The following is a 9,950-nucleotide window of genomic DNA, read 5'->3' on the forward strand; positions in this document are numbered from 1 at the left end:
TGCTTACCATGCTGGCCCTGTGCCAGGGGCCTTTGTCAGACAGAGAGGACTTTCCCGAGTCCCACCCGATCGCTGCATGCGCTCTCTTCTTGCTGAAATGTAAACTCTGATGGAGTTCGCTGTGAGTGAATGTTCATTGCCCTGTAACACACAACGCTTAAAACAACAGTGTTGAGACATGTAGCACTGCCAGGAATGTGCTGGGTAAATACAAAATGATCAGGTACAGAATTATTACAATGGATATCCATTTAAATTTTTTTTAGCCCAATGTTTTTAGTGTGTGTGCATCTCTGAAATGCTTTCAATTGGTTCAGTTGAATCATACCTTTATTAGCCTATCTGTCTTAAATACTTGTAACTCTGCACTAAGGGTTAACAAACGTTATCCCCCTTATGTTAATATTACATGACCAACTAAAAATAACATAAATCTTGTAAACTTTAGTTAAAAGAGATTGATATTGGTCTCGGGTCAGGTTCGGGTTCGGGGCTGAAAAAATTGCAGGCATTGTCGGGCTGGGGTCGGGTAGGGCTTGAACACTACGGGCCAGGGCCGGGTTAGGGCTGGAGTTTTTGGCCCGTGCAGGGCTCTAAATATAGGTACATCATTTTGTGAGACTTGGTAGTTGTATCAGTCACTGGTTAGATCACCGTAGCAGTCAAAAACACGGTAGGCGGGAGGTCCAGTGCGCGACAAATCAATTAAGCCCAAAATACTGAAAGTCAAGGCTGTAGCTGATAAGCGGAACGGAGTTTAATTTATTAGTGCATTCCTCAAGTGGAATGTAGTTGACAGACGACGCTCTGACAAGTGAACAGACATTAGGGGTGGAAAATTAGGACCCTCATGAATTGATTCTTTGGGAAACGCTTTCTCCCTGCCACTCACTGAACAGTGAAAAGGCAGAGGAAGAGCATCCCAAAGTGTATTTTGCTTTCTTGGAGTTAAGAATTAGTCAGGGCTGCTCTAGATGTATTTTTTTATTATGTTTTAATTTCTTTCTCTACTGCTCGTGTAATCTCCGCTGTATGTGCTCGTGGGGTGTTCTCAAGCTGTCCATGTGCAACACCCAATCTGGGTGGGTAATTATATTGACTGCAATCGAAAGTCAATATAATTAGAGATTTCAATATGAACTCCAACATTTCTCATCAAATTTACCCAAATCCAATATATCAGAGTAAGCTGATACTTAAATGAATCACGACTGAGAACTCCATCAAATCTGAGCTACGAAAGAGCAACCATTGAGCAATGCAGTTTCCCTTTGGGTGGAGATATTTGAAATGGCTTGGAATGATTCATGGTGTTCATTTGGTTCACTGGTTTTCTCCTAGACATTTTTCCTTACTTAGTAAAGATTATTAGAGATTCCATACGAAACGACACCTTAAACCAGAGTCTCCACACATCAAGCTCAAAGCACTTTCCACAGGGCCACCGCTACATTTAAGAGTCTAGTAAGAATACCTCCTCCACCCTTGTAGGGGAAGATCTGGCCTGAAACCTTATCTCCACCCTTCTGCTGATAACTGTGCAGCCCCCTCCTAGCTGCTTTATGACTCACCCTGTGGCCCGGCATAGGTGGAAGGTCCCGTGTGCAGTATGGCATCACAGAGGCCGAGTAAATTTATTGTGGGAGCTAAGTGTTTCCATTTGCAGCCAGGGCCACTAAAAACAAGCAGGGCCTGGGTTTCTGGGGGGCCCTCTCGTAAAATACTGATGCGGTGGGGACTGGCTGCTTGCCTGACAACCTGTTTGGGGAGCCGTATAGATTGGATTTTAATGAACACATAATACAGTGATAATACAAACAGACGCTCTAGTGCGTACTTATCAGAGCATTATTACACAGAGTTTGATTTGGTGTGCCTGTGGTGCCTGTCTACAAATAAAGGTGTTTCACAATGCAATAGAAGTATGCAAAAAAAGTTCTAAGAACCAATGCAATGTAATCTAAATATCTTCACTGTTAAGATTGTTTTTTTTTTCAGTTTTATATATTTGCCAATTCAAAACAAGAAGTCTAATAGCTTTGTAACATAATAGTCAGCTTCACATTTTAATACATCAGTTCCCAAGTAGAGCAAATAAAGTAGAGCAACTTTGCTGGTAGAGCAAATAAAGCACTAGTAATTCTTGTCTAGGTAGCCACCAGTCTTGTTTTTATTTTGTTTTGGTGGAAATTCATAACATGAGAAGAGATCCTACAGCTATGAAGAAATATTCTAATCTAATTTTGAGTAACTCCATAACTTTTGGAATCAAGTAAACCATTTAAATGTTGCTTTGTGATATTGCAGCCCCTGACTGCAGCCCCTGCGAAATAAATGGGATATTAAGGGGAAAGTGTTTTAAGGCAACTGGGACTTTCCTAGATTGATTACTTTCACTTTTAAAATATGTTGCATATATTACAGTGGGGCAAAAAAGTATTTAGTCAGCTACCAATTGTTCAAGTTCTCACACTTAAAAAGATGAGAGAGGCCTGTAATTTTTGTCAAAGGTACACATCAACTATGAGAGACAAAATGAGAAAAAAAATCCAGAAAATCACATTGTCTGATTTTTTAAGAATTTATTTGTAAATTATGGTGAAAAATAAGTATTTGGTCAATAACAAAAGTTTATGTCAATACTTTTTTATATACCCTTTGTTGGCAATGACAGAGATCAAACGTTTTCTGTAAGTCTCCACAAGGTTTTTACACACTGTTGCTGGTAGTTTGGCCCATTCCTCCATGCAGATCTCCTCTAGAGCAGTGATGTTTTAGGGCTGTCGCTGGGCAACTCAGATTTTCAACTCCCTCCAAAGATTTTCTATGGGGTTGAGATCTGGAGACTGGCTAGGCCACACCAGGACCTTGAAATTATTCTTACGAAACCACTCCTTCTTTGCCCGGGTGGTATGTTTGGGATCACTGCCATACTGAAAGACGAAAGGAGGTTTTGAGTCAAAATCTCACGATACATGGCCCCATTCATTCTTTCCTTAACTCGGATCAGTTGTCCTGGTCCCTTTGCAGAAAAACAGCCCCAAAGCATGAGGTTTCCACCCCCATGCTTCACAGTAGGTATGGTGTTCTTTGGATGCAACTCAGCATCTTTCTCCTCCAAACACAAGAAGTTGAGTTTCTACCAAAAAGTTATGTTTTGGTTTCATCTGACCATATGACATTCTCCCAATCTTCTTCTGGATCATCCAAATGCTCTCTAGCAAACTTCAGACAGGTCCGGACATGTACTGGCTTAAGCAGGTGGACACATCTGGCACTGCAGGATTTGAGTCCCTGGCTGCATAGTGTGTTACTGATGGTAGCCTTTGTTATTTGGTCCCAGCTCTATGCAGGTTATTCACTAGGTCCTCCCATCTGGTTCTGGGATTTTTGCTCACCATTCTGGTGATAATTGTTACCCTACGGGATGAGATCTTGCGTGGAGCCCCAGATCGAGGGAGATTACCAGTGTTCTTGTATGTCTTACATTTTCTAATTATTGCTCTCACAGTTGATTTCTTCACACCAAGCTGCTAACCTATTGCAGATTCAGTCTTCCCAGCCTGTTGCAGGTCTACAATTTTGTTTCTGGTGTCCTTTGACAGCTCTTTGGTCTTGGCCATAGTTGAGTTTGCAGTCTGACTGTTTTAGGTTGTGGACAGGTGTCTTTTATACTGCTAACAAGTTCAAACAGGTGCCATTAATACAGGTAACAAGTGGAGGACAGAGGATCCTCTTAAAGAAAAAGTTACAGGTCTGTGAGAGAAAGAAATCTTGCTTTTTTGTTATTGACCAAATACTTATTTTCCACCATAAATTGCAAATAAATTCTTAAAAAATCAGACAATGTGATTTTCTGGATTTTTTCCCTCATTTTGTCTCTCATAGTTGAAGTGTACCTATGATGAAAATTACAGGCCCCTCTCATCTTTTTAAGTGGGAGAACTTGCACAATTGGTGGTTGACTAAATACTTTTTTGCCCCACTGTATCATCATATTTCAAGGCAAAAATATATGAGTATAGATTCTTTTTCCATTGTCAAGAGAGCATACTACTGTATATGTGTGCATTGGTATAAATGAAAAATTGGATGTGTGAAGTATTTGCTCTTACTGTATAATGTAGCTTTAGAAGGCTACTTAGAAACTAAATAAAATTCATTATTTGCTAAGGCTGGTGTGATAATCAAATTCAAGCTGTTATTTGTTGTCTGTAAAATCTTATATAAAGTCTCAAAATACACACGCACACACACACACACACACACACACACACACACACACACACACACACACACACACACACACACACACACACACACACACACACACACAGCTGGATTTTCAAAGGCAGGGTCACATACTTTGAAAAAATTGTTTAAGTGCTTTTATTGTATTTTCATATTAAGAATTTCAGTAATAACAAAGATATTTAAGATTAACTCTTTCCCTGCCAGCATTTTTATAAAAGTTGCCAGCCAGTGCCAGCATTTTTCATGATTTTCACAAAAGTTTAATGCCTTCCAGAAAATGTTCTTCTTTGTATAAACATACAATATATCAAAGGATAGAACAAACCCTCTGCTTTAAAAAAAAGTACCAAAATTCAAAAATACCAAATTTTGATAAAAAAGCTGATATAATTCCATTTTTGTGAAGAAATTTTGCTAGAGATCAGATTCAGAACTATCCTCAAAACATACACGGCCATACAGCTGTTTGCACTAGGGCTATACCTCCGAGTTTTATAAATTGTGAAAGATAATAGTGGTATTACGGATTGCTGGAATTACTCGTCATTGGCAGGGAAGCTTTTTCTCTTAAAGCAACACTAAAGAGTTTTTGCTCTTTGCTCCCCCTACAGGTTGGAAGCGGAATTGTTCATTACAACTGTCATAAATAATTTAGCCTACTGCAGCAAAGCTGGCTGTGATTGGATTGTAGGTCTGCCCTAAAGCACCCGACGGTTGGAAACTTCTTTAGTGTGGTTTTGGCCGATAGAGGGCTGCAAAGCGAAATGTGAAAGTGCCGTTCACCCTGTTTCGAGTGGATGAACGACTGAAACTTTTTTTGGAAATGATATTTTAAGGTAAAAAAACCTTGTCAATGGCGGAGAAAGAGTTAACAAGACGATTCAGTACTATTTCTTTTAATAGGGAGATCGCAAGAGTCAATATTGCCACAAAGTCTCGCCTTTTAGTAAAAAGAGCCAATTGTCAAACATAAAAGAATGACATCATCTGAGGGAGGGGCTTTGTTAGCAAGACCTGGAAGCGTTGCAAACATAGCGGCGCAGTGACACAACCTCTTTAAAAAGATTTTGGTAATAATTAGTGCTATTAATGTTACTGTTAATAAATAATTTGTCCTAATCAGCAGTTAAGTTTAACTAATGTAGCTAAACAGTATAAATACATAGTACCTTATTGCATAGTGTTATTTAAAGTGATACTCCAGCCAAATATCAAAATTACCCTATGATTTACTTACCCTCAAGCCATCCGAGATACATATGTGCATCATCTTCCAGACAAACACATTTTTTAGTTATTTTAGTAAATGTCCTTGCTCTTCCATGTTTTCTAACGGTAAAAAACAGGGATCAGGGAACAACTTTTGATGTAAACCCTGTTAAGTACATCCATCCAAGTAATCCACATGGGTCGAATGGGTAAATATAAGTCTTCTGGGTAACTGATGTGATTTTATAAGAAAAATATTCATATTTTAAACTTGATGAACTATAATAGCTTCTAACAACGCCATCTTGAACTCACACAATTCACAAGAGTCACTGCGCAATGTACCTATGGCAACGAATGCTCACTACGCTAAAACACGTCCAAGATGGCGCTGTTACCTTAAGCTAGTGATGGACATATGTATCTCGGATTGCTTGAGGGTGAGTAAATCCCATTAAAATATGTTTTGTTAGTGCAGATGTAGTTTGAAAAAAAAAAATATTTATGGCCAGTAATTATTCTCAAGTCACCAGCCATTGGCAGGCAAAAAAAGCCCTAATTGAAGATATTTGCGATGAGGTGAGCACTGTTTGTTAGTTTGGGGTTGTGTGGCGATTAGCTTAGCAACAGTCAAACAAGTGTATCTCTAAAGAAACTTTAAAGGCCCATTCACCACCAAAGAAACAATAACAATAATATCTGCAGACTGCTCATGATATCGTGTTCATCTCTGCATGGACATTCAATGTTTAGGAATGTACATTACAGTCAAATTGAGGACATTCATGCTGAGACGGAGATCTTTGCAAGGTGTTATTCCACGCCATGCTACTTACCTGATCACTGATCTCAGGTTCAGCTGATCAACTCATATCCAAAAAGCCTTTTACTTCAATGTGGCACCCAGCATAACAGTCTGAAGATGGCAAAACATCTTATATATCCTTATGTACAGGTTGCCTATCCAATGCAAATACAGCAACAGTCCACCTGCATATATGCAGGGTGGAGGTATAAAATATCACAAGGTATACATTTACCTCATGAGGCTGTTATTTTTGGGCTAAATGGAGTGTTGAAAAAGCAAGAAGTGCCAAAAATGTAGGTTTGAGGTTGAGTCATGTAAAATATAATATTAGTATTTGGTATATATGTGTACATAAAATGCTTATTTTATTACTTAGTTGCTGTCGTTTAATTTAAAGCATATTATCCAACTGCTTACAACACTGAAGTCATAGCTTCATCGCGAGGCCTTGCCAGATGCAAAACCAACAGCAAATACGCAACAAGATGTTTTTAGGCAAACACGTTTTACTAAGTAGACTTATCTCTTTCCCAGAATGCACTGCCACACAAATGGCTTCCACAAGGTTTTTGCTCTCTTCACTGAGGTCCAACATTAAGCAACAAGGCTTATTTCCTGTAACTCAAACCTCCCATAGCAAACCAGAGTGAGAGGAAACAACACCTGCAGCGAGCCCGGAGCCGCCAACACATGAGTCAGGCTCCACATTCAGACATGTTCTAATTGGGCTGTTCTCATGTGCAAGCTGTGTATTTCTTTTTGCCCGAATTAGCACCACAGACAAAAATAAAAGTCTCAGACTGCACAGATCAGTTTCAGTAGATCTTGTTGTGAGTGGTGCTTGCCATGATGCTGATTTTGCGGGTGGTTGCCAGGTGCTTACTATGTGGTTACTTGGTTGTTTCTTGAATGCGTTGCTGTGTAGTTGCTAGGTGTTTATTTAGGGGCCCCAACCAAAAAAACCTCCAAAAGCTCCAAGTCTGGTCTCTAGACTTGGCTCTGACATTCCTCTTTTAATGCAAGTCTAGGATATTTCATTGTCCACCACACATCACTGCACAGTACTGTATATATTCATATGGCTAAGTCAATCAATAAGTATTGCGCTAGTAACGCAAACGTCATTGGTTTGATCCCTTGGGAACATGCATACCGATTAAAATGTATAGCTTGAATGCACTAAGTCGCTTTGGATAAAAGCGTCCTCCAACTGCTTGAATGTAATTTAAACGTACTTAAAGTAATAGCAGACCTCTCTATAAGCCACGATATATAGCAAATCCCTAACCCTAAAGGCTAAAGTATGCTTGTTTTTGCGGACTGTGCGTGTGAAGCCACATTTTTGTAAACGTGTGAACATGTGTGCCTGTCATTTGAGAATGCACTTACAGTTAACTGCACTGTTGACTAACACAAAACAGTTGTAGTGCACATGCATCAAATGCTTCATGGTCAATGGAGTTCGACTTGGCTTGAATGCCTAGCTGTGAGTGAGATGTACATAACAGAAGCAAAATATTTAGATATAAAGAATATTAAAATAATATTGCTGACTTGGCCATGACCACTTATAATAATAATAATAATAAGTCATTATGGGTTTTCCAGACAGGGCTTATCCTAGTCCCACACTAAAATGCATGTTTGAGCTGCCTCAAATTAATAACACCTTGTACAGACATATCTTAAAATATATCAGTGCCATTGTATACCACAGTATTGTTTTTGTAAGGTTTGATTGTTAAAACATTAAATAAGACCTAGTCCTGGATTAAAGGGATAGTTCACCCAAATCTGTCTTCATTTACTTACTCTCATGTTGTTACAAACCTGTATACATTTCTTTGTTCTGATAAACACAAAGGAAGATATTTTGAGGAATGTTTGTAACCAAACAATTCGTGAGCCCCATTCACATCCAGAGTAGGAAAAAAGAATACTATGGAAGTAAATGGGCTCACAAACAGTTTGATTACTAACCAGGGTTCCCACTAGGGATGCTAAACAATTAATCGCGATTAATCGTTAGCAGAATAAAAGTTTTTGTTAACATCACATATGTGTGTAAACTGTGTATAATAAATATGTGTATATATATATATATATATATATATATATATATATATATATATATATATATATATATATATATATATATATATATATATATATATATATATATATATATATATATATGAACACCTTCATGTATAATAAAAAAAATTATATATTAAGTATTTATATATAATATAAATTATACATAAATATACAAATGTATATACACATGTAAACATTTCTAAAACATATAAATGCATGTGTGTACATTTATTTATACAAAGTTATTATACACAGTTCACAAAAACATATATGATGTAAACAAAAACTTTTATTCTGCTAACGATTAATCACGATTAATCGTTAAGCATCCCTAGTTCCCACACCTTAGTTAACTTCAAATTCAAGGACCTTTCAAGGACTTTCAAGGTCCAATGCCCTCAAATTCAAGGAATAATTGTGGGGACACATTTCAAGTGAGAGCAAGGTTACATCGTGTTACCTTTTAAGATACATTGTTACAGTTCCCTTTCGAGGGAACTCGCGCTGCGTCACTGCGGTGACACTTTGGGGACGCCTCCAGAGGTAAGTGCGTCTGAAGGTGTATATCAAATTCAACCAATGTTGAGGCTTAACGACAAAGATAGGGTGACGCAGGAGCCAGGAAGTATATCAATATCTGAAATATTGCCAAAGACAGCGTTACAGAGATGCAGGAAGTATGGCAAGGGAGACGCAGCGTCTTGTTCCCTTCTCAGGTAACAACAGTTACATACGTAACCCGAAACGTTTTCATGTGTCAAACACAACTATGCATAAAGCATTTTGGTATGAATCAACATTCACATGCAGAAGATATAAGCATTTAAAGTGAACAGTTTAGAACATGTGCTTAAAATCTAGAATTTCTATGATATTATCCTACACTTACACAGGAAAAAATGGATTTTTTTTCAGGAAACTTCTTGCATAAAATAGATTCAAGCACCTGTATATCTATGTATGTATATTTTCAAAAACTTCCCAGGGCCTTGAACTTTTCCCCCAGATTCACAAAGTTTCGAGGATTTCAAGGAACCGTGGGAACCCTGACTAACATTCCTCAAAATATCTTCCTTTGTGTTTATCAGAACAAAGAAATTTAAACAGGTTTGTAACAACACGAGAGGGAGTATTTCCAGAATTTTCATTTTTGGGTGAACTATCCCTTTAATCTAAATCCTGTCCGGAAAACTGCCCCTATATGGGATGTGGCACAATCAAAACATCTTTAATATGGATGTACAGAATAAATTTTTTTTTTTTTGGAAATTTAAGTAATATAAATGGAAAAGCGATAAGCTATAAAGATCTCCACAGTCATCCATACTGTACTCTGGAGTCAAGTAAAGCAACTATACAAAGTCAAAGCTCATGCCCTCAGCAACCTTTTCCCATGACTGAGGCTAAAGCTGATTGATTTACCATCAATACAGACACCCCTTCTCCCACCACAAGTCCATCATATAAACAGACCAGTGAGTCAAGGCCAGTAAAAATCACTGGTGTCTCCGCACCATCCGTTGGAAGGCAGAGCCGGATCTCATGTACAGCGACTGTGGTTGGCCCAGACCGCCGCCACTTC

The sequence above is a fragment of the Paramisgurnus dabryanus genome, chromosome 6, assembly GCF_030506205.2.
Source record: "Paramisgurnus dabryanus chromosome 6, PD_genome_1.1, whole genome shotgun sequence".
Classification (NCBI taxonomy): domain Eukaryota; kingdom Metazoa; phylum Chordata; class Actinopteri; order Cypriniformes; family Cobitidae; genus Paramisgurnus; species Paramisgurnus dabryanus.